The sequence below is a fragment of the Xiphophorus couchianus genome, chromosome 9, assembly GCF_001444195.1.
Source record: "Xiphophorus couchianus chromosome 9, X_couchianus-1.0, whole genome shotgun sequence".
Lineage (NCBI taxonomy): Eukaryota > Metazoa > Chordata > Actinopteri > Cyprinodontiformes > Poeciliidae > Xiphophorus > Xiphophorus couchianus.
Genome location: NC_040236.1, coordinates 3,815,578 through 3,823,949, shown reverse-complemented (window position 1 = coordinate 3,823,949; position 8,372 = coordinate 3,815,578).

Genomic DNA, 8,372 nt, shown 5'->3' with positions numbered 1-8,372 from the left:
ACCAACCAGAGAGTTGGGGCATCGCGTGGCGTAGTAGGTACAGCGGGTGCCCCGTATGTAGAAGTGATAGTCCTCGTAGCGGTTGTTCCGGGTTCGATTCCTGACCTCAGTGCCCTTAGCGCATGTCTTCCCCTTCCTGCTTCCTTCTTGTCCAACTACTGTTGGAAAATGGAAAATGGCCACTAGTCCCGGCCTCACACAACACAACAGACAACAAAGGTTTACTCCTGAAGAACGAGGACTAAACTGCTGCATAAACTAGGATGGACAATCCATGTCACACAAATGCTGACAATGTAACTCAAAGACTTACAAATCATCACCTTCCTAAAATAATGGCCTGTATCATTTTTGCCAAAAGTGATTTTTTCTTTTGGCCTGTGACATCTTTTTGAAAGAAAATGGTGGTGATTTTCTTTTTTTGGTAAAATTGCCAAAAAAAAAAAAGAAGACTCAAGCCATTATTTTGGGAAGGTGACGAAATGTCATAGCCATCCATGATGGCAAAATTATTCCATTTAATAAATGTTAATAACTTGGGTTTCCGTGTCTTGGGATTCTGAATATGAGCAGGAATGATGTGTGATTTCAGGTTAGAGTCTCCAAAAGCTTTTGTTGACTCATAAAAAGTTAAAAGGTTTCTCCCTCGCTAATTTAGTTATTTTTCAAGAGTCATTAGATGGGTCTGAACACTTAAACTTAGCAACAAAGTTACTGAGTTGACAATACTGGCTAATAAAGACTTGGTCACAAAGTTAATATCCACAGGCCATATCTTTTACAGTTTTATATAGTGAGCATGGGTTTTGTTTTCTAAATTCAGTTACTTGCCAATATTTATTATTTAAAGATTTTTGTTGGCACTGTTAGCTGTGGCTATGAACCTGGGTCCAGGGTTTGAATTTAATTGGGCCTTTCTGTGTATGCATTGGTTCTCTCTCACTCCCCACAATAAAAAAGACTAATCATGCACATTATGTTTATAAATTCTAAATTGTGTGTTTGTGTTGCAATTTGTCCTGGGAAACCGTCGGAGTTTGACGTTGTAGAAAATGAATAATTCATTATCAAAAAAATTACTTATCTAGTTACCATGTAACATGAGTTTTCTTCAACTGACTTTATGATAGTTTTACCGTCAAACATTACTTATATCAATCAGATTTTTTAGGTGAAAACACCACCCAGTAGTTTGGGTCAAACTGATAACCAGCCCTCATGTGTTAAGTCAACCCATGGCTCGTTCACAAAGTAACCTAGTTTTTGGGGGAGTGTAAATTGAGACAAAGTGAAGGATCATCAAGAGAGCAGAAAGGCACTCAACAATACAAAGACTGCAGTATATTTGATCCAAATAAGCTTTGATATCTGTTCTGTCAAATTCACACAAGCGTGTGGTGGGACCGCTTTTCTAGCTATCTGAGTCAGCTAGCTATGCTGCAATGCTTACATTAGCTTGCATGTAATCAGGAGCAGTAACAGGAGATTCTTTTTTTTTCTCCAGAGCAACAGATAATAACATGTTTTCAGCCTTTGATATCACAACTTTCTTTGCTGTTAAATGTGTCAAATTCAGCCGCTATGCTAATGTCATAGCATTAGCCCTGACACACTGGAAACAGAAGTTACGCACCAAAACACACACAATACTTTGATGAGGGGGTGGTTTATTTTTGAACATTTAAAAAGCTAACATCATTTTCTCTTTATGTTTGGGCTACAGGTAATGTGAGCTAAGTGAGCATAACTAGTAGCATCACCTAGCTAGTCAAGTTAAGTAAGCTTTATTATTCCCAAGGGGCAATTTTGTTGTGCAGACAGCAGTGAAAGCATACAAAGACCCACATAAAAGTTTACTTCTTTGTTGGCACCTCAACATTTCTACATATTTATAACCAGAAAGTTCTATTCTTAATTTATGACTTGCCACATTTCATTCACAAAAACAAATTTCCAATTTAAAAGTCTGAAAATGCTGCTGGAAGACTTGCACACTAATCACTTCCATTAAGTAGGAAAGTAAAGCATAAAAATAAATAGCATAACCACAAGCCCTGGTATTGCAAAAATATAATAAGTGAGGAATTTGATATTGCGAAAATACAAAAAGCATAATTAGTAATGTTAAATTTATACTCTAACATCAGTGAGAGGAGAACGATTGTAACTGTGAAGATGCAGGGGGATAAAACAGCTGAGTTCGAATTAGCTTTGTGGAGATTTATTAGCGCTTAATAGAAAACAGGAGAAAAAAAATGGAACATCAAATCCAGTTGGATCCAGCTGGATTATAAAGCTTACAGTTTTGGACTGGAAAACTAAGAATTATAAAAATTTATGATATAGAAATTCAAAGGGCAAATCTTGCTGTCACCTCTCCAAGGCTGGAGAGGTGACAAAGGTATATAAAATATGCTTAAAGTTTGAAACTGGTTAGACCGTCAGTAAATAATTATTAATCATGCCGGTGAGAAGTTTACACCCACTCAACCATAACAAGATTGTTTTTCGGCTTTCAGTTTTTTCAACTTCAGTTCATTTCAAGTAATTTGAAAAACAAGAATTGTATGTATTTGATTGTGGGTTTTTGTATTCCTGGCCAGATGGTGTAAACATTAGATATACAGGTCCAAATATAGACCAACACCCCAAATATTAGGTTGAATGTGCCTTAGGTAGTTATATGGAAACATATTTTTGTGACCATTAAAAGCTTCTCGCATGCCTCTGCCTGGATGTTTACTTCTTGTAACGGTAAATTAGTTGACTTCCTGACACAAACGCTGCTTTTAAGGCAGAGTCCACAAATTTTCAATACTGTTAAATTCCAGAAACTTCATGTTTGCTGTCTTTATTCTTTCCAAACCCGGTTTTGGTGTGTGTTTGGCTCACGTCCCCGCTGGAACACCAAACTGTATCTTGGTTTGAATCACCTTATCTTTTGAGCTGAAATGAAATTGAAGAACGTGGAGGTAGTCCTCCTCCTTCATCTCTCCATCCGTCCATTCAGTGGCACAAAAAGTAGGTACGTACTATATGCGATGCATAGTGGTGCCACACTAGAGGGGGCGCCAAAACATGGTAGAATAATTAATTCTATTGGCATTTTCTGTATTTAGCAGCTGTTTGTGCATTGAAAACTACAGAGGGAGTGCCTATAATGTGTCTGCATACACTTCAAAAAGAACTTAGCTGTGCTCCAATGTCTGTCCGTCTGTCCATCCATCATGTCGGAGGCAACAGTCTAAGCAGAGACTTCCTTCTACCCAGCCACTTGGGCCAGCTCCTCCAGGAAAAGGATTCCGAGGCAGCCACCTCACCAGGTGGAGGGGTTTGAGAGTCCCAGTGATCCAGGGATCTCATTGGTCATTGGTTGGTAGAATCATCCATGGCAAACAGGTCCTAACTTAACGACTTCTTCTGATGAACAGTGTTTTCTCGCCCGGACAAAAGTCACTGTCCAAAATCATCGATAAACTTCAAACATGGCGGTTAATGTTTCATTTATTATGGTTCAGCAGCTCTAAGCAGGCGGGTTTTTGGTCTAGATTTAAAGGAACTCAGTGTTTCAGCTGTTTTGCAGTTTTCTGGAAGTTTGCTCCAGATTTGTGGAGCATAGAATCTGAATGCTGGATAAGGAAAAACAATTAAAACCCTGCCAACTAGTTCCTGTTTTACTCGATTCTGGAAAAAGAACAATTCAAATGGAGGTTTAGAAGTCTAAAATCATTATGACATGCAGGCCTAATGAGCAGTGATGGGATAGTTACTTTGAAAAAGTGACTTTAATCGGATTACTGATTACTCCTTGAAAAAGTAACTTAGTTAGATTACTGACTACTTGATTTGGAAAGTTACATTAAAAATAACTTTTTTAGTTACTTTCAGCAGCTGCTAACAACAACGCTGTGAAAATGACATTGATCTTTGCCAATACTTAATTGCAAGTTATTTTATAATGGAAACATCAACAATGTGTCTCCACTTTTAAGGTTGAACTGAAGGTGAAATTGTTTAATGGTTACAACAGTACAAAAAAAAACTTTTGTAATTTGTGCATGTTTTTGTGTGGTCCACTATTGTCTGGAAAACTCTAAGAAGGATTTTAATACCCCCCAGCCTCCAGGTTGTGTGTTAGGGCCCTGTGTTTGGTGTCAGAGCACAGAGCTCCTCCTGCCGCTCCACAATTCAGATGGCTGCACAGATTTGTGACACTTATCTTAATATTAATAATTATAAAGGCGTTTAGTTGCACAACTTTACGGACTCGTTCATTCGTGGCTGTTTTCACGTTTATTGCGCTGTTCAGATTAGTCTCGATGTTTCCAATGTTCTGGATAGTACGATGTAATTCACAGGTAATATTTTAACTTGACATTAACAAAGACACAGCAGGACGGATCATCCGCGAAATGATGGACTAAAACTAACTGGATGTCAGATAAATTCTGGGATTTATTACCAGTCTCTGCTTATTTCCAAGCCCAAATGAGCAACTTCACGTTCAAAAACGAGTCCAAAGAGGCGCAACCCGCGACTCATTAAATTTGCAAGCGACTTTTTAAAAAAAAAAAAAAAAAGCCCAAAGCCGCTTATAAAAATCAAACTTGGCGACAGAAACTCAAAATAGTTCCTGTTTTTCCACCAACAAAATATGCATCTCCCTCCATTGTTCACATTTCTGTCTCTGCTGTTACTGTCGCATAAAGACGTCGGTCACTCCACAAGACGCGTAGAGGAAATACAATGAAACAACAAAAGAAAATAGTAACGCAAAGTGATTTCAATAAGTAATTGTAGTCTGACTACTGGATTTGAAATAGCAACACGTTAGATTACTCGTGACTGAAAAAAGTGGTCCGATGTCAGTAACACTGCTAATGAGTGACAGTGTGTTCGTGTTACATGTGGTTTCATTTCAAATGATTTTTTAAAAATATGTTTCCTTCGCCTCATATCTTCAGGTTTACTCCTTTGCTGTTTTTTTTCTGCTTTTGCCTTATTTTTCAGGATGATACAGAAAAATAATTACATTAAATGGCTGCTTAGAATGAGCTGTAAACAGGAGGAACAGGAAGTCGTCCCGACTACTGCTGCTGTCTGACCTACAGAGGGCATCGCTGTTCAACACACAGAAGGTCCAGTTCACGCCTGAACTGCGTAAAGCTGTAGTTTCACATCTGTTTTAAACATCAGAAATCCAGTAGTTTTCTCCTTTTCCACCTATTAACGTTCACTCCTCTCTTCTTTTTTTTCTTCTTTTTTTTACCTGATATTTAAGCGACGGGCTCCGTGGCGGGCATGAGTGTGCATGCATGAAATTCATTGTCAGCTCAGCATAGAGCTCTTCAAAAAAAAAAAAAAAAAGGAATTAAAATGGAAATCAGATCTTTGCTTTTGCATCCTTCAATTTCTAATCGTGGATCTCCTCCTTTCTTTTCTGTTTCTTAAATTAAAGCAAAAGAATCTTCCAAACAAAGGAGGGGAAAAAAATAATGAGAGGAAAAAATGAGAGGAGAAAAAAAAAGAGGTGCATGAATGTGGAAGACAGAGTCAGACATGGTGCTAACAAATCAGAAAAGTCACACACTGTTACCATTATCAGCGCTATTGTTTTCATTACTCTCTCTATTATCACTATTACTGTACTTGGTCCTCATATGTATCCTATCCCACGCATCATTAGCTCGTTTTCCGTGGCCCCTCGGGGCCGCGTCATCATCTGCTGCTGCTGTCGGCACGGCGACGCCTGTCTACAACCAACCAGATGTGGGTTTTTTTCTTCTTTTCTTTTTTCTACCCTCTTCTTTTGGGACAGCGGCTGTGCCAGGTTCACTGTGGCAACCGTAGGATGTTGCTTTAGAAGCCTTTACAGCGATCCTCTGATGACACTCAAATAGCTATCATTACACCTCCTCCAAGGAGAGGCCGGGGGCCGGGGGGGGCAAGGAGTGATGGCAAGGAAGAGGTAGGAGAGAGGGGTGGTTAAAAGAGAGGTAAAAGAGATGAAAAGTGTGTGTGTGTGTCTGTGTGTGTTTCGGGGGATGCAGTGGGGGGGCATAGGCAGGCAGACATGGATGGGAAGAGTTAAAGATGCACAAAGTGCACAGAGAGACGGAGGAGAGGGAAAGATGGAGAACGGGGAATTTAAAATGACCGTTTGTGAGTTAACAGCCTCCAGCCTTTTTCTACCCTATTAAGTTCTATTCTGCCATTACTAGGAACTGCAGGGTGCTGCCTCGTACCCCACAGTGAACCTCCCCCCGTCTCCCTCACCAACACACACACAATCACCACATAGACCCCCCCCCCCCCCACTTACCACCCCTTCCTATTCAGACTCACACTCTTCCTCTGTCTCTTCTTCTAGTAGTTCTCATCTCCTCCATTTCTGTTTTTTTTTTTTTTTTTTTCTCTCCTTGTAAGTCCAATAAGTCGACCTTCCTTCCTGTCTGGACTTCAGTTCATTTCCACAGGTTGCGAACTGAATGAAGGTGAGATCAGCCGGATCTACGTCTGAGTCCCCCGCTTGTCCGAGTTGTCGCGTCTCGCAAAACAAAAACAAGCCGGAGAGGGTTTCACCTGGAGGCTTTCGGAAGTCGTTCACGGCTTTTCCTGTTTCCTGCACACTTCACACACATTAACAGCGGAAATTAATCTCAACTTGGAGTACTGAACTTTGAGTATATAACAGTGTGCGCGTGCAATACAGTGATTGCATGACCTCTTCAGCGGGTCATGAGTCATTTGATTCAGGTGTGCTGAAGCAGTGATTGATCGAAAACCTTCAGGATGGTAGATGTTAAGGACCAGGATTGGAGACTCCTGTTTTGGAGTATAAGTAACTGCATTTCACTGACCATGAAATTGCGCAACTTGAAATTGCAAAAATAAATTTACTTAAGGAAACATAAGTTTCGAAAAAGCTCACTCAAGTTTTTGAGCTGTGATGAGGTGATTTTTTTTCAGCCGCATTAGAACAGATGTGTCTCTCAAAACTGCAATGGGAACTTTTTTTTTTTTCACGTCACGTGAGTCACATGATCAGCAACCAGCTGTTACTACTGGCAAAAACGATGAAGAAGAAAACAGGAAGTGGTAGGACGATGATGGTTTGTTTTTTTGGACAAAGGTCAGCTGGCTCTTTTGGACCTCTCACAGCATCACACAGTTCCAGCGTGTTGAATCCATAACTCTTCTGTAAAATAGCCAACTACAATTTCTCTAAAACGCTGCACATGTAGCCGCTAACAAGAAGGCGAATTAGCCCGAATAAGATGCTGACGTCTCCTCTGATTGGCTGATACATGATGAGCGCTAGCACTATGGCTGAATTATGAATATATCTTATGGAACTGTTTACATCTATCACAGATTTTTAGTTACTTACTGCATCGCCAAACTTATTCACCTGAATCTAATTTAATTTCTGTTTTAAAGGAAACACTATAATTGTGAAATTCTTTTTTTTTTTCGTTCACATTAGCAGAATATAGACAAAGATTTGCACACATTTGTAATGAAGACACAGCCAGTGTTTGGATGAAGGCGCAGCAGAAACTAAACGTCCTGCAGCGAATCAGGAAGTCCAGCCTTCTGCAGGAGCAGCTACTCATCATCATTCGGTGCTATCATTCAGCCTGCCCTGGGTTCATCCATCATCCACCAAACAGGACAGGTCCAAACTGCAAAGAACAGTCAGGTCAAAGCTAACTGCCCTGCATACAGGTGTACGGTCAGGAAAGGGGCCGCTAGCATCTCTGCAGACCCCACACATCCTGGACACAAACTGCCTAGACTTTTACCTTCAGGTCGGTGCTACAAAGCAATAAAACCAGCCACCTCAGAAACTGTTTCTCCCCCTAGACTGTCTCTGATGAACACAATGAACCCCTAACAGCCTGGGTGAGTCAGCTTCTCTGCTGTAAAACAAGATGAACATATTTTCACTATTTTCAACAAGGAAATATTAGCTGTGCTCGTTGATATGTACATAGTGTACCTTTAGTTTTTTTGTTTTAAACTCCTCTAAAGTTTACGTTTGTATATTTAATGCTGTGAGCATGTGACGACAACTAAAGCTAATTCTGATTCTTCAGTTTAAGGTAAAAGAGAGCAGAAATCTGTTGTAAATATTTGCTTATGAAAACAAAGCCTAAGATAAAAAAACAAATAATCTTTCTATGAGATCTGATGTCGGGTTTTTCCACGATGCTCTGGCAGCCGCGCACCTGACTCTTTTTTAATTTTTATTTTTTTTTAGATTCTAAGAAACTATGAATTGGTTAATCAGAAAGGTAAAACCTGTTTTTTTGTTTCCTGGAAAATAAAACAAGAGCTGCAGCGGGCGTGAATGGGTCTGAGACCAGCCA